General features: G+C 42.1%; 1 long non-coding RNA gene across 1 annotated transcript in view; it reads right to left on the reverse strand.

The window, feature by feature from the left end:
* The window catches only part of LOC130295453 (uncharacterized), a 48,379-nt gene extending 40,176 nt beyond the window's left edge, over positions 1–8,203 (reverse strand). The window contains exon 1 of the long non-coding RNA XR_008848831.1: positions 7,748–8,203. This is a non-coding gene — a long non-coding RNA (uncharacterized LOC130295453). The remainder of the gene's footprint in view (positions 1–7,747) is intronic.
* Between the last annotated feature and the right edge of the window lie 19,398 nt (positions 8,204–27,601).

Genomic DNA, 27,601 nt, shown 5'->3' on the forward strand with positions numbered 1-27,601 from the left:
AATCTGAGAGCCCCGGCGCGCACGCGCCCTAGAGAGCGGGGCTGCGCGCACTGGGATCCAGCAGGAGATCGGGACAGGTGAGCGGGACGGGATGCGATCCGCGAGCGGGCACGTCCTGCTAGGCAGATCGTATCCCCGCCGGGTACAACAGAACAGCGTCTCCGGTCAGCGCTACCGACCGAAGCGCTGCAGGTCAGAAGACGCCGCGAGCGCTCCGGAGGTGGAGGGGGAGATGGAGCACTCAGCGTAACAGGCGCAGTGTATGCCAGTATTATATTTAGGGCTCAGTGTATGGCAGTAATATATTTGGGGTGCAGTGTATGGCAGTATTATATTCGGGGCGCAGTGTATGGCAGTATTATATTCAGGGCTCAGTGTATGGCTGTATTATATTCAGTGGGTACAGTGTGTGGCAGTATTACATTCAGTGGGTGCAGTGTGTGGCAGTATTTTATTTAGGGCACAGTATCTGGCAGTATTATAATGATTATTGTCATCATACAGAGGATGAGGATCTGCTGACATAGTGAGGAGACAATGAAGTTTGGGCCTCAGACTCTGCAGAGAAGATGGAGCTGGAAGAAGACCTGGCGTCTGGATCAGAGGAAAAGGAACGACAACAGAGAAGACATCACTCAGGTCAGTGATATCATTGTGTATTCTCCTGACTGTCCCATCACTGCTGTAATTTGTAAGTTCTGCAGTGATGATGGGGACACTGTACTCCAATCTGTGGCCTTCAGCTGTTACAAAACTGCATACCATAATGCCTGAGGCTCCAGACATGATGGGAGTTGTAGTTTTGCAACAGCTGGAGAGCAACTTGAAGCGAGGTGATTGGTGGAGGTCCCAGCATTCAGACCCCACCAGAAAAAATGGACTGCTTATTTTTAAATGTCAGGGTGTATTTTTGGTCCCAGTCCAAACCCCCATAAAAAAAAGTCGCAAATTTAAGCCAGGTCAGACCTGGCTTACAAAACGTGCTGTAGCATTTAAAAAAAAGGTGCACAAAAAGTCGCAAACTGCAACTTTTTGTACAACTTTTTGTGAACATCCGCACCCCGGCCATCTGCCCGCATCTACCTCCCACTGGCAAGCTGGTAGAACTACAACTCCTAGCATGTCCTCACTGTAAGAGCATGCTGGGAGTTTAGTCTTCCAACAGCTTGCTGGCAGGTGGGAGATGCGGGTGGGGGCGTGGCTTTGTTTTTCTACTTGAGGATTGGGGGGGGGCTGACCTCAGTGTACAGAGTCCTGCTTGTCCTCAGTGTACAGAGCCTCGGTTGTCCTCAGTGTACAGAGCCCTGCTTGTCCTCAGTGTACAGAGCCCTGCTTGTCCTCAGTGTACAGAGCCCTGTTTGTCCTCAGTCTACAGAGCCCTGCTTGTCCTCAGTCTACAGAGCCCTGCTTGTCCTCAGTCTACAGAGCCCTGCTTGTCCTCAGTCTACAGAGCCCCGCTTGTCCTCATTCTACAGAGCCCCGCTTGTCTTCAGTCTACAGAGCCCCGCTTGTCCTCAGTGTACAGAGCCCCGCTTGTCCTCAGTGTTCAGAGCCCTGCTTGTCCTCAGGTACAAAGCCCTGCTTGTCCTCAGTGTACAGAGCCCTGCTTGTCCTCAGTGTACAGTAGACTGCTTGTCCTCAGTGACTGCACCTAATGTGGGGAACTATACTGCACCTAATGTGGCGGAACTATACTGCACCTAATATGGGGACTGTACTGAACCTAATGTGGGGGGGGGGCTGTACTGCACCTAATGTGGGGGGAACTGTACTGCACCTAATGTGGGGGGAACTGTACTGCACCTAATGTGGGGAAACTGTACTGCACCTAATGTGGGGAAACTGTACTGCACCTAACGTGGGGAGCTATACTGCACCTAATATGGGGACTGTACTGAACCTAATGTTGGGGGGGGGCTGTACTGCACCTAATGTGGGGGGAACTGTACTGCACCTAATGTGGGGGGAACTGTACTGCACCTAATGTGGGGAAACTGTACTGCACCTAATGTGGGGAAACTGTACTGCACCTAACGTGGGGAGCTATACTGCACCTAATGTGGGGGAACTATACTGCACCTAATGTGGGGGGAACTATACTGCACCTAATGTGGGGGGGAACTATACTGCACCTAATGTGGGGGGAACTAATATGCTTTAAAATACATGATTTTACTTTTATGAACAAGAAAATGACGACGTGCTGGTATAATGACGCAACACTATGGGGCTGGTATGTAATTTTTTCCAGGGCTGGTTTTCCCATCCAGTTCGGCCCTGGTGTTAAGGCAGCTCTGTGGGATGCCAGAAACAGTTTACTATTTAAGCACAAGATTTTATCTGTGAATGATGCTTTATCTATTTGTTTTAGTAATATGTACCAGTACCTTTTATTGGACAGGAAATACTATCCTTTATGAGCTAGAAAATGATATTTTAATGAATGGAACGCCATTTTGTAAAGCAACCAAATGAACATTTTAAGTGTAATATGAGTGTATTTATGTAAACATTTACTACTATTTATGTGACTTTTATTATGAAAAATGTGTTTTTATTGTAAAAACAATGTCTTTTACGATCATATGCACTTTGTTAATTTTATGAATTTTTAAATAAAGCTACCCCTCAGGGGTAGCCAAATAAAAAAAAAAAGGGGCTTGCGATAGACCACATCCTCGTGCACAGTGTTTTGTGTGAATACTTGCACTTGGGTGACTTAACCCCTTAAGGACCGGGGTTTTTTCCGTTTTTGCATTTTCGTTTTTTGCTCCTTGCCTTTAAAAAATCATAACTCTTTCAATTTTGCAACTAAAAATCCATATGATGGCTTATTTTTTGCGCCACCAATTCTACTTTGTAATGACGTCAGTCATTTTGCCCAAAAATCTACGGTGAAATGGGAAAAAAATCATTGTGCGACAAAATTGAAAAAAAAAACGCTGTTTTGTAACTTTTGGGGGCTTCCGTTTCTACGTAGTACATTTTTCGGTAAAAATGATACCTGATATTTATTCTGTAGGTCCATACGATTAAAATGATCCCCTACTTATATAGGTTTGATTTTTTCGGACTTCTGGAAAAAATCATAACTACATGCAGGAAAATTAATACGTTTAAAATTGTCATCTTCTGACCCCTATAACTTTTTTATTTTTCCGTGTATGGGGCGGTATGAGGGCTCATTTTTTGCACCGTGATCTGAAGTTTTTAACGGTACTATTTTTGCATTGATAGGACTTATTGATCGCTTTTTATTCATTTTTAAATGATATAAAAAGTGACCAAAAATGCATTATTTTGGACTTTGGAATTTTTTTGCGCGCACGCCATTGACCGAGTGGTTTAATTAATTATATATTTTTATAATTCGGACATTTCCGCATGCGGTGATACCATATATGTTTATTTTTATTTACACTGTGTTTTTTTTTATTGGAAAAGGGGGGTGATTCAAACTTTTAATAGGGGAGGGGTTAAATGATCTTCATTCACTTTTTTTTCACTTTTTTTTTTTGCAGTGTTATAGGTCCCAATGGGACACACTGATCTCCATCATTGATCACTGGTTTCTCATAAGAAACCAGTGATCAACGATTCTGCCGAATGACTGCTCATGCCTGGATCTCAGGCACTGAGCAGTCATTCGGCAATCGGACAGCGAGGAGGCAGGAAGGGGCCCTCCCGCTGTCCTGTCAGCTGTTCGGGATGCCGCGATTAGCCGTGGCTATCCCGAACAGCCCGACTGAGCTAGCCGGCAACTTTCACTTTCACTTTTAGCCGCGCGGCTCAGATCTGAGCGCGCGGCTAAAGGGTTAATAGCGCGCGGCGCCGCGAACGGCGCTGCGCGCTATTAGAGGCGGGTCCCGGCTTCACTATGACGACGGGCCCACCGTGATATGACGCGGGGTTACTGTGTAACCCCGCGTTATATCAGGAGAGCAGGACCAAGGGCGTACCTGTACGCCCTTGGTCCTTAAGGGGTTAAATGGGTACTCTCATTAAAAAAAAAATTTTATTAAAAAGATTTTGCTAAATAAAAAATGTTTCTAATATATTTTCATTAAAAAAAAATAATGTTTTACATGTATATTTTCACTTTGAAAACCTGGCTACTAGGTGTCACCCTAAGTGGCTCAGGTTGAGTTTTCCTTGCTGAATTTCAGCATGCATGGACCAACGCTGGCCGGAATGCGCGCTCACAGCTTCCTATACAGCAGATAGAGAGCTCAGCGCGAAATTGAAATATCCCCGAACGACCGCCCCCCCCCCCCGCACCTTACAACTCCCGTGCATGCGAGCAGCAGGGTATCTTGGAGACACAGCAGAGAGCGGAGGACAGCACACGTGGGAGAAGTTTACAGCAGTGGGGGAGCTTCATATTCAGGTAATGGAGTAAATGTATTTTGGTGTATATATGTATGTATGGATGTATATATGGGTATATATGTATGTATGGGTATATATGTATGTATGGGTGTATATATGTATGTATGGGTATATATATGGGTGTATATATGTATGTATGGTGTGACGATCCGTCTTGGGGATTAGCTCTGGGATCGTCCTGGACCACGCCACAGGATGCGTTTCTTCTCAATAAACCAGCAAACAAACGCTTATAATGCAAATCTGGCACCTTGCCAGTTTTATTAGACAGGTTGCAGGGAAAGAAATAAACAAAAAGCAGGAACAAAACAAAATCCTAGACCGTCTGGTCACTGACTAAACAGATCAGCTTGTCCTGACTAACAACCGCTGAGCTTCCCTCAGCCGGTTAAACATATGTCCCCTGCAACCTTCTACTCACAATTCATGTCACTTTCTTTGAGCCACTCATAGCTCGGGCTGTGTACTCCTCAGCAGGCTCTGTCTCTTCCCTACAGCCCACATGCTGTCTCCTAGGAAGAGCCCACATTAGACTGAGTCTCCATCTCATATACACCTCCCTTCCCTCCTGCCGCATTACTTAAGAAGCAGGTGAGAGCTTCTGCAGGGTGAGCCAAGGAAATACACCCTTTCCTTGCCACACTGCCACAATGGGTGTATATATATATGTGTGTGTGTATATATGTATGGGTGTATATATGAATGGGTGTATATATGTATGTATGGGTGTATATATGTATATATGTATGGGTATATATGTATGGGTATACAGTATATGTATGGGTATATATGTATAGGTGTATGGGTATATATGTATAGGTATATATGCATGGGTATATATGTATATGTGTATGGGTATATATGTGTATGGGTATATATGTATATGTGTATGGGTATATATGTATATGTGTATGGGTGTGTATGGGTGTATATGGGTATGGGTGTATGGGTATATATGTGTATGGGTATATATGTGTATGGGTATATATGTGTATGGGTATATATGTATATGTGTGGGTATATATGTATATATGTATGGGTGTATATATATGTATGGGTGTATATATGTATGTATGGGTGTATATATGTATGTATGGGTGTGTATATATATATATATATATATATATATATGGGTGTAATTATGTATGGGTATACAGTATATGTATGGGTGTAGATATGTATGAGTATACAGTATATGTATGGGTATATATGTATAGGTGTATGGGTATATGTGCATGGGTATATATGTATATGTGTATGGGTATATATGTGTATGGGTATATATGTGTATATGTGTATGGGTATATATATGTATGAGTGTGTATGGGTGTATATATGTATGTATGGGTGTATATATATATATATATATATATATATATATATATACACACCCATACATACATATATACACCCATACATACATATACACCCACACATACATATACACCCATTCATATATATACCCATACATACCTACACCCATACATATACTGTATACCCATACATAATTACACCCATACATATTAATATATAGATATATATATATATATATATATATATATATATATATTAATATGTATGGGTGTAATCATGTATGGGTATACAGTATATGTATGGGTGTAGGATTGTATGGGTATATATGTATGGGTATACAGTTTATGTATGGGTATATATGTATAGATGTATGTGTATATGTATGGGTATATATGTATATGGGTATGGGTATATTTGTAAATGTTTATGGGTGTATATGTATATGTGTATGGGTATATATGTATATGTATATGGGTATATATGTGTATGTGTATGGGTATATATGTATATGTATGGGGGCGTGGCCTAGCGCTGAGAGAGAGTAGTCGCATGTTGTGTTAGCTCCTCTATGGTTCCTCAAATAAAGCAACAAAAAGCTACTTCTCCGGGATAATTTTGGGTCCAAACCTCTCACAATCCTTTGGGACATCAGTGAGAAGCTCTCCAGTAAATTTGTTTAGATTTACCAGACTTATTGTGGATAAAAAGTTTTGGCCTAGCAGACTCCATACCTCCTGCCTGTGAGGAAAAGTCCTGTCATCCAACTACAGAGGGGAATCACCTGACAGGACACTACAGAGCGGAGCCTCCATCTTCCCTCACAAGACTCTACAGAGCGGAGCCTCCATCTTCCCTCACAAGACACTACAGAGCGGAGCCTCCATCTTCCCTCACAAGACACTACAGAGCGGAGCCTCCATCTTCCCTCACAAGACACGTCTCCATCTCATCCCTGCTGAGATTCTGGTGAGTCCTGCTCTATACAAGCTGACAGAAAACACTGATAACAGTCCTGTGCTCAGCCCCGCCGCCATCTTCCCTCCCCTGTCATCACCTCAGAGCTCCTGAGGAGAGTACAGCCTGAACAGTAGTGTTGCTCGCGAATATTTGGAATACGAATTTTATTCGCGAATATCGCATATTCGTGAATATTCGCGAATATAGCACTATATATTCGTAATTACGAATATTCCTTTTTTTTTTTTTTTTCACAGTACACATCACAGTGATCACCCCTTTCTGCTTCCAGCTTGTGTGGTGTAAAGAAGGCTCAAATACTACTGTGTGAGACTGGCGAGCGAATTTTCGCATATGCGAAAATTACCATAAGCGAAAATTTGCATATGTTAATTTTCGCATATGCGAATTTTCGCTTATGGTAATTTTTCCTATGCTAATTTTTGCACATGCTAATTTTCGCATATGCGAAAATAAAACGTGACTATTACGAATATGCGAATTTAGCGAATATATGACGAATATTCGTTCATATATTCGCAAAATATCGCGAATTCGAATATGACCTATGCCGCTCAACACTACTGAACAGCTGAGAGCAGAGTATATACTGTTGTATACAGTGCCCTAAGACTACAGATATACAAATAACTAAAGAGTACAATACAGAGTACTGAGTACAATACAGAGTACAGAGCTCCTGAGGAGAATACAGCCTGAACAGCTGAGAGCAGAGTATATACTGCTGTATACAGCGCCCTAAGACTACAGATATACAAATAACTAAAGAGTACAATACAGAGTACAGAGCTCCTGAGGAGAATACAGCCTGAACAGCTGAGAGCAGAGTATATAACTGCTGTATACAGTGCCCTAAGACCACAAGACATATAACTAAAGAGTACAATACAGAGTATACAACTGCTGTATACAGTGCCCTAAGACTATAGATATACAAATAAAGAGTACAATACAGAGTACTGAATACAATACAGAGTACAGTACAGAGTACTGAGTACAATACAGAGTACAATACAGACATAACTGTCCCAGGAATGCAGAGTATATATACAGTGTACTGACCTACCTGCCAGCACTACACAGCTCCTCTCTATATCTCTGTGCTCATTATAAAGCTCATACACTTGTTCCTCAGCAATAACCTGAAGAGATCACACAGGAGGAAAGTCCTCACTGTCTCTTTCCTTCATATAAAGTGCAATTACCCCTGAAGTGCCACAACTTCACTGCGCCCTCTAGTGGACAGTCTTTATATCTCATCTTACTTACACCAAAATGGCCTCCAATCCTCAAAATAAATGGAAAACCTCCAACAATCCTTCTATTAAAAAAACATCTGAGAACAAAGAACAAAAAACTCACCATGTACGCCGTACTGAAATGGAACTATTGCAATCTGATATATTGGGAACCTCCCATGGTTCTCAAAAAGAACAAGTTAACAGAATTCGGAACAAATCACCTAAAAAAAGTGTCACACCAAGTGATGCACTACCTCAAAGATCTACTTACCGTATATACTCGAGTATAAGCCGAGTTTTTCAGCACGATTTTTCGTGCTGAAAACACCCCCCTCGGCTTATACTCGAGTGAACTCCCCCACCCGCAGTGGTCTTCAACCTGCGGACCTCCAGAGGTTTCAAAACTACATCTCCCAGCAAGCCCGGGCAGCCATCGGCTGTCCGGGCTTGCTGGGAGTTGTAGTTTTGAAACCTCCGGAGGTCCGCAGGTTGAAGACCACTGCGGCCTTCAACATCATCCAGCCCCCTCTCACCCCCTTTAGTTCTGAGTACTCACCTCCGCTCGGCGCTGGTCCGGTGCTGCAGGACTGTCCGGTGAGGAGGTGGTCCGGTGGGATACTGGTTCCGGGCTGCTATCTTCACCGGGGAGGCCTCTTCTAAGCGCTTCGGGCCCGGCCTCAGAATAGTCACGTTGCCGTGACAACGACGCAGAGGTGCGTTCATTGCCAACGTACTTCTGCGTCATTGTCAAGGCAACGCCTCTATTCCGGGCCGGAAGCGCGGAGAAGAGGCGCCCCCGGTGAAGATAGCAGCCCGGACCACCTCCTCACCGGACCACCTCCTCTCTGGACAGTCCTGCAGGACCGGACCAGCGCCGAGCGGAGGTGAGTACTCAGAACTAAAGGGGGTGAGAGGGGGCTGGATGATGTTGAAGGCCGCAGTGGTCTTCAACCTGCGGACCTCCGGAGGTTTCAAAACTACAACTCCCAGCAAGCCCGGACAGCCGATGGCTGCCCGGGCTTGCTGGGAGTTGTAGTTTTGAAACCTCTGGAGGTCCGCAGGTTGAAGACCACTGAGGGCGAATGATGAGAAGAGGATGATGAAGGGGGGGTGTGGGGATGATGAAGGGGGGTGGGGATGATGAAGGGGGGGGTGTGGGATGATTACAAGGGGATGATGAAGGGGGGATGTGTGGGATGATAAGGGGATGATGAAGGGGGGATGTGCGGGATGATAAGGGGATGATGAAGGGGGGATGTGTGGGATGATAAGGGGATGATGAAGGGGGGGATGTGTGGGATGATGACAAGGGGGGGATGTGTGGGATGATGACAAGGGGATGATGAAGGGGGGATGTGTGGGATGATGACAAGGGGATGATGAAGGGGGGATGTGTGGGATGATGACAAGGGGATGATGAAGGGGGGATGTGTGGGATGATGACAAGGGGATGATGATGAGGATGTTAATGACGGGTCTGGATGATGACAGGGGGGGATGAGGTATTTCCCACCCTAGGCTTATACTCGAGTCAATAACTTTTCCTGGGATTTTGGGTTGAAATTAGGGGTCTCGGCTTATACTCGGGTCGGCTTATACTCGAGTATATACGGTACGTCAAATGGAAAGAAAGAGATCCAGTTACACCAAATACAACTGGCAATAAATCAGCTACGGCGAGCCCAGAAACACACAAAGGGAGATGGGACGACGGAAACAACCATTCTACTCCATCTGATATGGAGGATGACTCTGACGACCCCATTACACAAATTCAAGCATCTAAAACCTCACCTTCATCAGAAGAATTAATGAAAGAGATGATGCTGTCCCTCAGAAAATCTATAAAAAAAGATCTCAATGACGCCATCACAAAAATCTCTGACAGATTGGACACTTTAGAAGAAAGAGTGATTGAAATAGATGAGAGAATTGAAGAAGTTGCATTCAATCACAACGGCCTCACTGACAAAGTCATTTCTCTTCAAGAGGAAATCTCTGCCATGAAAATCAAAATGGCAGACATGGAGGATAGAGGGAGGAGAAATAATGTCAAAATCAGAGGTGTACCCGAAACTGTTAAGGATGCGGACCTGAAAAAATATGTCCAACACCTCATAGCAACACTGATTCCTACAGTGGACACCATAGAACTGACTGTGGACAGAGCTCACAGGTTATATAAACCAAAACATCTACCGGAAGAGATACCACGAGACGTCATCACCAGGATCCATTACTTCCATGTCAAAGAACAACTGCTCGCTGAATGCAGGAAACTAAAAAAAACACCAGAACCATTCCAGCACCTGTCTCTACACACCGACCTCTCCCAATTCCCTCTTCAATCAAGAAGAAACTTACAAGCAATCACCAGAGCTCTTCAGGAGAACAACATACCCTACAAGTGGGGGTTCCCAACTAAAATCCTACTGACCAGAAATGGGAAAACCTATTCTATTGCCTCAGTGGAGAAAGGCAAAGAGCTCCTTCAGAAATGAGACATTCAAATTGACAATGCTCCAAAGGATGATCAGCGAAGATTCTCAAAGCTCAATACGGATTGGTCCCGAGTACCCGGGAGCAACCCAACATGAGGAACTATATAATTGTTAAAGAACTTACCCTTTTTCCTGCAACTTCCCCAGTTGCGCAGATATTGAATCTGCACTTTCCCGACAACACTACTCCTAATTGTTGGTTATATTAATTGAAAATGTTATGTTTGTTTTGTTGTTTACACAGATTTCTTTGTGTTTCAGTATGAGACGATATTCCTCCCTCGGAATTACCGGGTGCAGAAGCTTCCTCCTCCCCATGAATAAGACCCTTCAAAGGGTTCAGGTAAACACTACTCACTCACATCATTCCACTACTGATCCACCATGACAGTCCAATTTATGAGTTTAAATGTGAAAGGACTTAACAGCCCTTTCAAACGTTCCTTAATTTGGACAGAGGCGAGGAAAAATAAGGTTGACATCTTGTGTTTACAAGAAACACATTTTAAGGAGGGCGATCATCCTAATTTTTTAAACAAAAATTTCTCTAACATATTTTTGGCCAACTCAAAAAAGAAGTCAGCCGGAGTAGCAATAGCGGTTAGAAACTTTGTCACCTTCAACCTAATAGAAATACTAAGGGATATCAATGAGAGATATCTGATTATTGTATGTGAGATTAATAATCAGTTGTTCACCATAGTAAACGCATACGGCCCAAACAGCTCAAAAGTTAATTTCCTTAACAAATTGATCAAAAAAATAAACCGTATAGCTAAGGGGAAGCTAATAGTTGTGGGGGATCTTAATGCGATTGCTGATCGCTCAGAGGATACCGCCTCACAGAGCTCCACTCCACCTACTCAACTAAAACAATGGTTTGCCCAACACGAATTCCTGGATATATGGAGGTGCGCTCACGCCAACGAAAGAGACTATACATTTTACTCAGCTGCACATAAAATCTATACTAGAATAGATTATTTTCTGTTGAAAAAAGACGCTTTGAATTGTGTCAAAGACTGCTCAATATCTCAAATCACTTGGTCTGACCACGCCCCCATTTTTCTAAAAATTCATATTCCAAACCACCCTAGCAATACCTACATCTGGAAATGTAATGATTTTGTGTTGGGCAACCCACAAACTGTAAAGCTCATAAAGGAAAAATTTACAGAATTTATAGCCATAAATTCTCCTTCAACTGATGATCAATTCCTCTTGTGGAACTCAAGTAAGGCGTATATCAGGGGACTCATCATTCAGGCCACCTCAAAACAAAAAAGACTACATGAGGCTGAAATAAACCAAACTCTAACCAAATTTTCCCAAATAGAAGCATCTCATAAACAGAACCCCTCCCAACAAGTAGAGACTGAACTTAGACAGATTAAACTACATCTACGCCAATTATTAGTTTCAAGATTCGATAAAAGAACGAGGAGACTTAAAATACTCTATTATAATGATTTCAATAAATCATCAAAATTAATGGCAAACAGAATAAATAAAATGCGAATTAAAACTAGATGAAGTCACCTAGAAAATCCCTCCACAAAAAACAAAATTTATCACCCCCAAGAAATTGCAGATGAATTCAGTAAATATTATTATGACTTATATAATCTGAATAAAGACCCCAATACTCATCAGCCAGACCTAGAAGAAATTAACAGCTTCCTAGACCAATGTGATCTCCCTCAAATTCCTGACAAATTCCATAGCTTCTTATCACGGCCGTTCTCCTCAGAAGAAATTCATACAGGAATCGGACAAGCCAAATTCCATAAATCCCCTGGCCCGGACGGTTATTCTACTTTCTATTATAAAACCTTTGCAGATACCCTGGTGCCTCTATTGGAAAAGGTTTTTAATGAGACTATGAGGTCTGGTAAGTTTCCGATAGAGATGCTGTCAGCGCATGTTGTCACATTACCCAAACCTGGTAAAAGCCCCAACTGGCCCTCAGCCCTACGACCAATATCATTATTAAATGAAGATATCAAAACTGTATGCGAGGCTTATAGCCAACCGTTTTCATCATTGGTGAGGACCAGGTTGGGTTTACTAAAGGCCGTCAAACCTATGATGGCACCAGACGAGTAATAGACCTAGTGGCTCTAGCAGATCATAAACGGACGCCTTCTCTGCTCTTGTCACTAAATGCAGAGAAGGAGTTTTCTCTTTAGTGATGGAGCCCCTCGCCTATCCTTTCGCTTCTATGGATTGCTGGAGGGACTGCGGTGGAATTGGATCCATCAAACATATTCTATGGAGCTGCCCAAAGCTCAAGCACTTTTGGTCAAATATAAATTCATTGATTAATGATTTATTGATCTCCCCGATCTCATTAACCCCTGAGTTGGAAAAAACAACGTAGTCTCAAGGTGATAACAGGTGCTCAACCTCAAGTGCAATTGTGCACTCATACAATGGGGTAGAGGACCCGCACCTATGGACAAAAGTGGGGTTTCAATCCTGTGGTAAATATATACAATGATATTAGCTAATCCTCAAAACTGATGTAAAAATTAGACATTAGCCAGTATATCCTTATATGAAGGACATATAAGGATATACTGAGCCCGCACACCACGCCAAGGTTTCTCATGTGATGCGGGACCTAACCACTAACCTTTTTTTGCCTGGCCAGATGCATAGAACCAGGAACCAGATATACAGCAGCCTAAGGTCCAACTTGCAGACTGCTCCCCAGTCGCCTCCAGTGTGAACTCAGCACACATACAATGGGAGGGGGGAGAAAGGTTACAAGCCCCACCCTTGCTGGTTTATATACAGCAGGCCTCACAGGTGAAACCCCCAATGCTACCCAATAAGATAAAAGGGTGCATTGGTATAAGTCTTAAAAGACGCTTGCCGGCTTATATTTGCATGGACATGGCTATAGCAGGAAACTCAACCCCAAGTGCAATTGTGCACCTTCGCTGGGGTGGAGGCCCTGCACTTGTCAACCGTTGCTAAGGGCGATGTCCCCAGCAAAAATTGCATACAATGGAGAATGCCTGCAGACGGTCACAAGTACCACAATCACATCCTGACACCTGATAAACGTGTATATGGATGCAAACAACATGACTGACTTTAAACAGAGAGACAAAACAACGTAGTCTCAAGGTGATAACAGATAACCCCTGAGTTGGCCCTGTTATTTATTGACATAGAGAATATTCCATTCCCCCAGCGAATCCCCATATGCCACATATTTCATGTATCCAGACTCCTCATTAAGAGGCGCTGGAAAACTACAAATATCCCAGACATCCAAGAAGTCATCGATAACGTCTCCACCAATGGGTCATATGAATGGGCTCTGGCAAATCAACAAGGGTGTGGGGAAAAGATGAGACACAAATGGAAATCCTGGTTTACAAAATTCCCTCAATCGGACAATAACTTCTGTGATGGTTCCACGTAAATTCTGCTCTAAGCCTCAGCCGGACCAATATATAAGACCTGGATAATGGATCAGGGACAGTTACGTGTATTACATATGACATCACACATGACATCACTGCTGGACCAATATATAATACCTGGATAATGGATCAGGGACAGTTACGTGTATTACATATGACATCACACATGACATCACTGCTGGACCAATATATAATACCTGGATACTGGATCAGGGACAGTTACGTGTATTACATATGACATCACACACTGAGCTTAAATATAGCAAAACTGGAGATGTGGACGCACCTGGTGAATCCGGAATATTACTTCCCATTCATATCAATAATAATAGTGAGTATAATAATAGTAACGACTCTGATTTTGTGGCATTTCCTATAATAGTTTATAATATAATTGTAGCACTAAATCTCCATATCTATTGTTTACTAGAACATGAAGGTCTCATACTGAACATTGTGTTCTTTGTTATTATTAGTGTTGAGCGGCATAGGCCATATTCGAATTCGCGAATATTCGCGAATATATGGACGAATATTCGTCATATATTCGCGAATATTCGCATATTCGTTATAGTCTCGTTTTATTTTCGCATATACGAATATTCGCATATGCGAAAATTAGCAGATGTGAATATTGACATATGCAAAATTAGCACATGCATATATTCGCATATGCGAACATTAGCATATGCTAATTTTCGCATATGCGAATTTTCGCACGCCAGTCTCGCACAGTAGTATTACAGCCTTCTTTACACCACACAAGCTGGAAGCAGAGAGGGGTGATCACTGTGATGTGTACTGTGAAAAAAAAAATAAAAATAAAAAAAAAATAATAAAACGAATATTCGTAATTACGAATATATAGCGCTATATTCGCAAAATTCGCGAATTCGCGAATATGCGATATTCGCGAATAATATTCGAATTGCGAATATTCGCGAGCAACACTAGTTATTATACAGTTAGGTGGTATTGTTATTACCCCTTATTATACCCCATTATTTACACTGCTGACAAATCCTACATAACCCAGGAACTCACAGATCATCGTGTATATGGACATGTATACACCATTATATTCCCCCACCCACTGGACTCTTCTGGTTAGATCTTCCCTATTACCGTGTTCATATTGGAGATCAGTTCGGACCTTCCGCGACATCAGATCCACACGTCATTTATACTAAGTATTAGTGCGGTTATTGTGAGTCCATTATATGTCATGTCTGCAGCATTATTATCCCATTTATTGTCTTTTGTTTATCCTTTGTTACATTCTAAAATCCTTTAATAAAAACCAAGTTGAAACATATATGTATATGTGTATGGGTATATATGTATATGTGTATGGGTATATATGTATATGTATGTGTGTATGGGTGTATATGTATGTGTGTATGGGTGTATATATGTATGTATGGGTGTGTGTATATATATATATATTAACATGTATGGGTGTAATTATGTATGGGTATACAGTATATGTATGGGTGTAGGTATGTATGGGTATACAGTATATGTATGGGTATATATGTATGGATATATATGTATAGGTGTATGGGTGTATATTTATAGGTGTATGGGTGTATATGTATAGGTGTATGGGTGTATATGTGTATGGGTGTATATGTGCATGGGTGTGTATGTGTATGGGTGTATATGTATATGTGTATGGGTGTATATGTGTATGGGTGTATATGTGTATGGGTGTATGTATGTATGGGTGTATATGTGTATGGGTGTATACATACATGTATGTATACATACATGTATACACCCATACATATATACACCCATACACATATAAATATATACCCATACACATATATACCGATACATATATACCCATACATATATCCATACACATATATACCCATACACATATATACCCATACACATATACATATATACCCATACACATTTACATATACACCCATACACATTTACATACACACATACACCCATACACATATACATATATACCCATACACATATACATATATACCCATACACATATACATATATACCCATGCATATATACCCATACATATATACCCATACACCTATACATATATACCCATACATATACTGTATACCCATACATATATACCCATACATACTGTATACCAATACATATACTGTATACCCATACATAATTACACCCATACATATTTTTATATATATATATATATATATATATATATATATATATATATTATGTATGGGTATACAGTATATGTATGGGTATACAGTATATGTATGGTATATATGTATAGATGTATGGGTATATATGTATATGTGTATGGGTATATGTGTATGGGTATATATGTATATGTGTATGGGTGTATATGTATATGGGTATATATGTGTATGGGTATATATGTGTATGGGTATATGTATGGGTATATATGTATATGTTTATGGGTATATATGTATGGGTATATATGTATATGTGTATGGGTATATATGTATATGTGTATGGGTGTATATGTATATGTGTATGGGTGTATATGTGTATGGGTGTATATATGTATGTATGGGTGTGTATATATATATATATATATATATATATATATAAATATGTATGGGTGTAATTATGTATGGGTATACAGTATATGTATGGGTGTAGGTATGTATGGGTATATATGTATGGGTATACAGTATATGTATGGGTATATATGTATACATGTATGGGTGTATACGTATATGTGTATGGGTGTATATGTATGGGTGTATATGTAAATGTGTATGGGTGTATATGTATATGTGTATGGGTGTATATGTATATGTGTATGGGTTTATATATGTATGTATGGGTGTGTGTGTATATAAATATATATATATATATATATATATATATATATATATTAATATGTATGGATGTAATTATGTATGGGTATACAGTATATGTACGGGTGTAGGTATGTATGGGTATATATGTATGGGTATTCAGTATATATATGGGTATATATGTATAGGTGTATGGGTATATATGTATATGTGTATGGGTGTATATGTGTATGGGTGTATGTGTATATGTGTATGGGTGTATATGTATATGGGTATGGGTGTATATGTATATGTGTATGGGTGTGTTTGTATATGTGTATGGGTGTATATGTGTATGGGTGTATATGTGTATGGGTGTATATGTATAGGTGTATGGGTATATATGTATAGGTGTATGGGTGTATATGTGTATGGGTATATGTGTATATGTGTATATATGTATGTATGGGTGTATATATGTATTTATGGGTGTAATTATGTATGGGAATACAGTATATGTATGGGTATATATGTATAGGTGTATGGGTATATATGTGTATGGGTATGGGTTTATGTATGGGTGTGTATATATATATATATATATATATATATATACATATATATATATATGTATGGGTGTAATTATGTATGGGTATACAGTAGGGATGCAGTATATCGGCCGAAAATAGCTGTTTCGGGGAAATGCCGAAACAACAAAAAATGTGCCGATAATGACCCACCTCCCCTGCCCGCCCACAGCACAAGTTGCAAACAGGCACTCGTGGGCGGTGCGCAACATCTTGGGGGGGGGGCACGCTCTCCGGGATAGGAATACTTCTTTTTATGTGCCCGGGCCGGCTCCCGTGTGTGGCTGCAGGTGGGGGCCGGCCAGCGCATATAAAACCTAATACTGTATACTAAAAATCAGGGGGTCTCCAGCTGTTGTGAAACTACAACTCCCAGCATGCCCGGACCGGCAAAGTCTGTCCGGGCATGCTGGGAGTTGTAGTTTCACAACAGCTGGAGGCCCCCTGGTTTTTAGTATACAGTATTAGTTTTTATATGCTCTGGTCGGCCCCCGCCTGCAGCCACACACGGGAGCCGGCCCGGGCACATAAAAAGAAGTATTCCTATCCCGGACATCCCTGTGTCCCGAAAAATCTTTTCGGGACATAAGGATGTCCGCCGGTCACTCACCATTCCCCGGCGTCCTCCTGCGATCCTCCTTCGGTCCCTCGCTTCTCCGCCTCTATGGTCGTACGCACGGGACGTCACTGACGTCCCGTGCGTACAACCAAAGAGAAGCAGGAGGACCGCAGGATCGTCGCAGGAAAATGCGCGCTGGCCGGGGCCTGGTAAGTGACCGCGTCATCTTCTTCAGTGTTCCGGTCACCGCTCCTCCGGTCCCGGCACCTACTGCTATGGTCCATAGGCCATAGCAGTAGATGTGGCCCCGGGCCGGAGGAGCGGTGACCGGATCACTGTGGGGGCAGCAGTACAGACATACAGCCTCCAGCCATACACTGTATATGGCTGGAAGCTGTATGTCTGTGGAGTGGGTGGAAGCTGCCTACTATTGTGGGAGAACTGCTGACCTAATGTGGGGGGGAGCTGCCTACAAATGTGGGGGAGAGCTGCCTACAAATGTGGGGGGAGCTGCCTAATATTGTGGGGGGGGGAGCTGCCTACAAATGTGGGGGGAGCTGCCTAATATTGTGGGGGGGAGCTGCCTAATATTGTTGGGGGGGGAGCTGCCTACAAATGTGGGGGGGAGCTGCCTAATATTGTGGGGGGGAGCTGCCTAATATTGTGGGGGGAGCTGCCTAATATTGTTGGGGGGGGGGGGCTTTCTAATATTGTTGGGGGGGAGCTGCCTAATATTGTTGGGGGGGGAGCTGCCTAATATTGTGGGGGAACTGCCTACTATTGTGGGGAACCTGCCTACTATTGTGGGGGAACTGCTGACCTAATGTGGGGGGGAGCTGCCTACAAATGTGGGGGGAGCTGCCTAATATTGTTGGGGGGAGCTGCCTAATATTGTGGGGGAACTGCCTACTATTGTGGGGAACCTGCCTACTATTGTGGGGGGACTGCTGACCTAATGTGGGGGGGGGAGCTGCCTACAAATGTGGGGGGAGCTGCCTAATATTGTGGGGAACCTGCCTACTATTGTTGGGGGGCAGCTGCCTACAAATGTGGGGGGAGCTGCCTAATATTGTTGGGGGGGAGCTGCCTACAAATGTGGGGGGAGCTGCCTAATATTGTTGGGGGGAGCTGCCTAATATTGTTGTGGGGGAGCTGCCTACAAATGTGGGGGGGAGCTGCCTAATATTGTGGGGGGGAGCTGCCTAATATTGTGGGGGGAGCTGCCTAATATTGTTGGGGGGGGCTTTCTAATATTGTTGGGGGGGAGCTGCCTAATATTGTTGGGGGGGGAGCTGCCTAATATTGGGGGGGGGGAGCTGCCTACAAATGTGGGGGGAGCTGCCTACAAATGTGGGGGGAGCTGCCTAATATTGTTGTGGGGAGCTGCATAATATTGTGGGGGAACTGCCTACTATTGTGGGGAACCTGCCTACTATTGTGGGGGAACTGCTGACCTAATGTGGGGGGGAGCTGCCTACAAATGTGAGGGGAGCTGCCTAATATTGTTGGGGGGAGCTGCCTAATATTGTGGGGGAACTGCCTACTATTGTGGGGAACCTCGGGGGATTGTCCCTATTACTATTGCACTTTGTGAAATAATTGATATCTACTGTATTTTATGGGGATTTGTGTACGTTATTCTGTAATAGGAAATTTTTGTAATAATAGGTTTAAAATTTAGCTATTGTTATTCCTGATTTGGTAGTTTAAAGTTAGCTAATATTGATCTATATATCAGTGATTGTGGTATTGTGGGGAACCTGCCTACTATTGTGGGGGGACTGCTGACCTAATGTGGGGGGGAGCTGCCTACAAATGTGGGGGGAGCTGCCTAATATTGTGGGGGAACTGCCTACTATTGTGGGGAACCTGCCTACTATTGTGGGGGAAATGCTGACCTAATGTGGGGGAGCTGCCTACTATTGTGGGGGAAATGCTGACCTAATGTGGGGGAGCTGCCTACTATTGTGGGGGAGCTACCTACTATTGTGGGGGAGCTGCCTACTATTGTGGGGGAGCTGCCTATTAATGTGGGGGAACTCCTGACCTAATGTGGGGGAGCTGGCAATCTAATGTGGGGGAATCTAATCTAATGAGCGGAGTGCTGCATTTTACCAGAAGACGGGGAGAAGTCATTTTCGGTTTCGGTATCGGTTTCGGCCGGACATTTTTTTTTAAATTTCGGTTTCGTTTCGGTTCTGAAATTTCCATTTCGGTGCACCTCTAGTATACAGTATATGTATGGGTATACATGTATAGGTATACAGTATATGTATGGGTATACATGTATGGGTATACAGTATATGTATGGGTATATATGTATAGGTGTATGGGTATATAGGTAAATATGTATATATGTATGGGTATATATGTATGGGTATATATGTATGGGTATATATGTGGGTATGGGTATATATGTGGGTATGGGTATATATGTGGGTATGGCTATATATGTGTGTGGGTATGGGTATATATGTGTGTGGGTATGGGTATATATGTGTGTAGGTATGTATGGGTATATATGTATGGGTATATATGTATATATATATATATATATATATATGGGTGGGTATGTATGTGTGGGTGCATATATATATATATATATATATATATATAATCGTAGTAATATGCAGCACACCAAAATCAAGTGCAAAGTGCTTTTTATTCCATGAGGTACAAAAGCGACGTTTCGCCGGCCTCACGCCAGCATTCTCAAGTGACAATGAGTGATACAAACGGGCTTATATACACACCGCCCTTCATCAATTAGTGACATCATAAGTGTATTAACATAAATAAACAAACATTGAGAAAGACATGATCATACTATGAATCACAAACATCGCAACAGAGTATGACATATATTCAATATTACAATCCCTCCCAGGGTGTATAACATATAATGTGCTGCTTACTGTGAAATATACATATAGATTGCCTCCCGGGTCCAGCCACGGTGTCCATAGCCTCACGCCGTGAATCTCGTGGAACGCCAGAGTCAGCGCCTTTCGCGCTGTCAGCGGAGAACAACATCCGGTACGTCACTTCCGATGTATAGAGGATCGCGATGTACGCGACGCTAAGCTTGGTGTTGCTTAGTAACAAGGCTTGTTAATCCCAGTATCCATGGAAATCAATGATAACGGTCAGAGAAGTAGCATATGTATGACGCAAACTGGGGCATCAGGTTTATGTAGAGAAAGATAGTTGTGTAGACATAAATGGGGAATGTATCTGGAGTCACACACAGTTGCATACAATGGGGATGTGAGCACAGCAATCCTCCTGCTATTAAGGGTAAGGGTGAGAATTGTGGGACTACCCGAGTAAATCGGGGTACCCACAGTATGTGACCAAGGCAGAACCGCACAGAACTGTTGCAGGGTCTGTCCTATAGTGCACAAATTCACCCCCCCTATTGTTGCTGGTGGAAGCGCTCAATTTTCCCCCACACATCGATCCATGCACACTGACCCACAGTCTCATTACCCCATGTAATGTCTGGATAATGTCCAAGACTAAGCAGAGTGTTTCTAATGGTGACGGAGGATGTGTTGACGCCGTGTTCTGGCTCGGCACCGTGGCTGTCACCCAGACAGAGAGCAACCTAAATAAAAAGAGAATACATAATTAAGAATAAAATATAAAAACCAATTCAGAAATAGAAATTGTATCACAAATCACCCCACAAAGGGAGGTATGTTATACCCCAGCCGGGGCTAGACCATCAAATTACTTCATCATTTTAGGAGAAACAATGAATTCAATATTTAACCCATTGGGTTTGAGACAGTTTAGATCAAAGATCCATCTCAGTTCACGTTTTTTGAGCATGGTGATTCTATCACCACCCCTGTTAGGGGGCGGAATGTGATCGACCACCATACATCTCAAGTCAGATTCTTTATGACCCATTTCTATAAAATGGTTGGAGACAGGCAAGTCCTTTCTACCCTTTCTAATAGAATAGCGGTGTTGATTAAGTCTGGTTTTAAGATCTCTCCTTGTTTCCCCCACATATATTAGGTCACATGGACACCACAGAATATAAATAATGTGGTCACTGTCACATGTGAGAAAATATTTGATCGGATATTGTTGATGTGTGGATGGATGGATAAATGTATTTCCTTTATGAATATATTTACAATTGACACAGTGTCTACATGGGAAACAGCCTTTTGATTGTGTAGTGAGATATTTCTGAATAGATCCACTGTATCTAGATGTATCTGATTTGACTAAATGATCTCTGAGATTTCTGGCCCTTCTATATGACATTAGAGGGGGGTTCTGAAAATCATGTATTTGTGGATAGCTGTCCTTTATCAAGTGCCAGTGTTTCCTCACAATTTTGGCTATGACATTAGAGTGCTCACTATAGGTGGAAATGAATGGAATGCGTTGCATATTGTTATTTCTCTTGGAATGGAAGTTGGTAGATTGTAATGTGCTGGCTTTATGTCTCTGATGATTAATGATTACAGCCGGATAACCTCTGTGTAGGAATTGTCTTGCCATCTTGTCACATGCTCTGTTGAATTTGTCTGCCGTGTCAGTAATTCGACCTGCCCGGATAAATTGACTGTATGGAAGTGATTTGATCATAGATCTTGGATGTGATGAATCGTATCTAAGTAATGTATTGCAGTCTGTTGGTTTAGTGTAGATATCTGTTGACAGTTTATTGTTAGAAATGGTGACCTCAGTATCCAAAAAATGAATTTTTTCATTAGAATGCGTCAATGTAAATTGTAAATCTGCATCTATATTGTTAAGATATTGTTGAAACTCTAAGAGTTCAGCTGTACCACCGCTCCAAACTAGAAAAATATCATCGATATATCTCCACCACCCCAGGATATACCTGGAGTGGTGGGATATATATACGTGCCGTTCCTCAAAATCTGACATGACTATGTTGGCATAGGTTGGTGCCATGTTGCTGCCCATGGCAGTCCCACGGCATTGGATATAAAATTTATCATCAAACGTAAAGTAATTATTATGTAATACAAATGTAAGTAGTTCCAAGATGAAATCAATTTTGATGGAATCCATATTTAGAGCCACCAAGCCTTCTCTAACTGCAAGGACACCCCTGGAATGTTGTATAGATGTATACAAGGATATTATATCAAAGGATGCTATTAAGGCATTGTCTGGTATGTGGACCTTAGAGATTTTGGTTAGAAAATCACTGGTGTCCTGCAGATAGGATTTGGCCTGGATGGCTAGAGGTCTCAACACTTTGTCAAGGAAAATGGAAATGTTATTAGAAAGTGACCCCCTGCCCGAGACAATAGGTCTGCCTGGAGGATTCTCCAGGCATTTGTGTATCTTGGGCAGGAGGTATAACACCGGTGTAACAGGATTTGATGGCGCTGACTCTGGCGTTCCACGAGATTCACGGCGTGAGGCTATGGACACCGTGGCTGGACCCGGGAGGCAATCTATATGTATATTTCACAGTAAGCAGCACATTATATGTTATACACCCTGGGAGAGATTGTAATATTGAATATATGTCATACTCTGTTGCGATGTTTGTGATTCATAGTATGATCATGTCTTTCTCAATGTTTGTTTATTTATGTTAATACACTTATGATGTCACTAATTGATGAAGGGCGGTGTGTATATAAGCCCGTTTGTATCACTCATTGTCACTTGAGAATGCTGGCGTGAGGCCGGCGAAACGTCGCTTTTGTACCTCATGGAATAAAAAGCACTTTGCACTTGATTTTGGTGTGCTGCATATTACTACGATTATCATTAAGGAACCAGTGGACCGTGGCTCCAGCATGCGTGCACCCTACCTACATCTCTTCAATTACCTCGATGTGCTGCTTATTTTTGGATTTTGTTACAAGGGAGACAAGCGAGCACTCTATTTCAAGTTGGAGATTACTTCTACAACTACTATGGATCAAGCATCTAGTTCGAATGTCCATGATGTATTTTCCTACACAAGGGAGGACGCTGACCGCATCCTGGGGAGTAGACCGAATAATGCTTCATTTTTACATCATCCTTCTACTATTGACCTAAGGCGTATGTATGAGACAGAGTCAAAGAAATTACTCTCAGTTCAATTGCATTTGTCTACTATGACCGAATATTTCCGTACACAAAGAATTCCTAGAGGTATGAGAATCCAACCGAAAGCAAATTCATTCACCTCCGATATGGACTTTAAAAACAAATATGAGGCTATTTCCAATAAATATTCTTTGGACATGATACTGCTTAATATTGAATTTCTGCAGCGTGATTTAACAACCATACAGAAGAAAGTGGATGAGTTGGAGATTACCCTTAAATCCTCTATGCCAGAGGATGAATACAAAAAATTATTTGATAAACAACAAGAATTCCTTGCTAAACAAAAGAATCAAATAGAAGAAACAAAGAGACACAAGTGGTTCAGGGATAGCCAAGATTATGAGAATGGTAAAATTTATATCTGGGACAATCTATATAGTGCATCTAGAAGAGGCCAAAGGAGAGGCAACACCTCTGAGGATCTAGAAGTCACTTCGGAGCCGACTAAAATGAGAGCATCAGGATCATCATCCAAACAAGCTACTACGGTGCCTTTTTTAGCGACAAGGCCGTCCGATGGGGACGGCAAAGAAGAGGAGGGAGAAAACACCACAGATCCCGGAAGAACCCGAGCCCAGAGAACCAAGACTGGTGCAACAAAGTCCTCACATCAGAAGAAGAAGTAGATGCCACAGACACACGTACAGTGGTAAATATCTCTTCACATATTCTTACAGACTCTCAATTGTCATTACTATCCAAGGGACTTGGTTTTTGCCCTAATGTAAAAAATGATTGGTTTCAACTTGAACTTGATATAGCTTCCTTTATTCGTAGATTGAGGCTTAGGGTGTGGTTCTCTGGTCGGGGTCCGGAGTCACCTGGTGGTGATGGTTTACCACCTCAGGTGTCAACGGATGGCGATATACAGAGGGTCACGCCCTTCGAATTCAATAATTACGATTTACCTACTGTGAGTGAATTTCAGCCTAATGTCGATTCACATGCCATATGTATGTTTACAGAGTGTCTAAAAAAAGAATTGGAACATATTAAATCTGTTCAAACTAAATTAAAACATCCTAATTTACTACATGGCGAACTTTTGGCCATGCAGGAACTTGTCCATGACCACAACCTCATCATTAAGCCGGCAGACAAGGGCGGTGGGGTTGTGGTCATGGACAAGAGTATGTATTTGCGGGAAGCAAGGAGACAGTTAGAAGACCAGTCAGTGTATTGTATTCTACCTAGAGATCCAAAATGGGCGATGGTCCATACTATAGAAGTTATAGCACAGCAAGCCTTTGACAGGCACATAATTGATAAAAAATTGCATGATTTTCTGATACCATCAAATCCTGTTACACCGGTGTTATACCTCCTGCCCAAGATACACAAATGCCTGGAGAATCCTCCAGGCAGACCTATTGTCTCGGGCAGGGGGTCACTTTCTAATAACATTTCCATTTTCCTTGACAAAGTGTTGAGACCTCTAGCCATCCAGGCCAAATCCTATCTGCAGGACACCAGTGATTTTCTAACCAAAATCTCTAAGGTCCACATACCAGACAATGCCTTAATAGCATCCTTTGATATAGTATCCTTGTATACATCTATACAACATTCCAGGGGTGTCCTTGCAGTTAGAGAAGGCTTGGTGGCTCTAAATATGGATTCCATCAAAATTGATTTCATCTTGGAACTACTTACATTTGTATTACATAATAATTACTTTACGTTTGATGATAAATTTTATATCCAATGCCGTGGGACTGCCATGGGCAGCAACATGGCACCAACCTATGCCAACATAGTCATGTCAGATTTTGAGGAACGGCACGTATATATATCCCACCACTCCAGGTATATCCTGGGGTGGTGGAGATATATCGATGATATTTTTCTAGTTTGGAGCGGTGGTACAGCTGAACTCTTAGAGTTTCAACAATATCTTAACAATATAGATGCAGATTTACAATTTACATTGACGCATTCTAATGAAAAAATTCATTTTTTGGATACTGAGGTCACCATTTCTAACAATAAACTGTCAACAGATATCTACACTAAACCAACAGACTGCAATACATTACTTAGATACGATTCATCACATCCAAGATCTATGATCAAATCACTTCCATACAGTCAATTTATCCGGGCAGGTCGAATTACTGACACGGCAGACAAATTCAACAGAGCATGTGACAAGATGGCAAGACAATTCCTACACAGAGGTTATCCGGCTGTAATCATTAATCATCAGAGACATAAAGCCAGCACATTACAATCTACCAACTTCCATTCCAAGAGAAATAACAATATGCAACGCATTCCATTCATTTCCACCTATAGTGAGCACTCTAATGTCATAGCCAAAATTGTGAGGAAACACTGGCACTTGATAAAGGACAGCTATCCACAAATACATGATTTTCAGAACCCCCCTCTAATGTCATATAGAAGGGCCAGAAATCTCAGAGATCATTTAGTCAAATCAGATACATCTAGATACAGTGGATCTATTCAGAAATATCTCACTACACAATCAAAAGGCTGTTTCCCATGTAGACACTGTGTCAATTGTAAATATATTCATAAAGGAAATACATTTATCCATCCATCCACACATCAACAATATCCGATCAAATATTTTCTCACATGTGACAGTGACCACATTATTTATATTCTGTGGTGTCCATGTGACCTAATATATGTGGGGGAAACAAGGAGAGATCTTAAAACCAGACTTAATCAACACCGCTATTCTATTAGAAAGGGTAGAAAGGACTTGCCTGTCTCCAACCATTTTATAGAAATGGGTCATAAAGAATCTGACTTGAGATGTATGGTGGTCGATCACATTCCGCCCCCTAACAGGGGTGGTGATAGAATCACCATGCTCAAAAAACGTGAACTGAGATGGATCTTTGATCTAAACTGTCTCAAACCCAATGGGTTAAATATTGAATTCATTGTTTCTCCTAAAATGATGAAGTAATTTGATGGTCTAGCCCCGGCTGGGGTATAACATACCTCCCTTTGTGGGGTGATTTGTGATACAATTTCTATTTCTGAATTGGTTTTTATATTTTATTCTTAATTATGTATTCTCTTTTTATTTAGGTTGCTCTCTGTCTGGGTGACAGCCACGGTGCCGAGCCAGAACACGGCGTCAACACATCCTCCGTCACCATTAGAAACACTCTGCTTAGTCTTGGACATTATCCAGACATTACATGGGGTAATGAGACTGTGGGTCAGTGTGCATGGATCGATGTGTGGGGGAAAATTGAGCGCTTCCACCAGCAACAATAGGGGGGGTGAATTTGTGCACTATAGGACAGACCCTGCAACAGTTCTGTGCGGTTCTGCCTTGGTCACATACTGTGGGTACCCCGATTTACTCGGGTAGTCCCACAATTCTCACCCTTACCCTTAATAGCAGGAGGATTGCTGTGCTCACATCCCCATTGTATGCAACTGTGTGTGACTCCAGATACATTCCCCATTTATGTCTACACAACTATCTTTCTCTACATAAACCTGATGCCCCAGTTTGCGTCATACATATGCTACTTCTCTGACCGTTATCATTGATTTCCATGGATACTGGGATTAACAAGCCTTGTTACTAAGCAACACCAAGCTTAGCGTCGCGTACATCGCGATCCTCTATACATCGGAAGTGACGTACCGGATGTTGTTCTCCGCTGACAGCGCGAAAGGCGCTGACTCTGGCGTTCCACGAGATTCACGGCGTGAGGCTATGGACACC

The sequence above is a fragment of the Hyla sarda genome, chromosome 11 (genome assembly GCF_029499605.1).
Source record: "Hyla sarda isolate aHylSar1 chromosome 11, aHylSar1.hap1, whole genome shotgun sequence".
NCBI classification, from domain to species: domain Eukaryota; kingdom Metazoa; phylum Chordata; class Amphibia; order Anura; family Hylidae; genus Hyla; species Hyla sarda.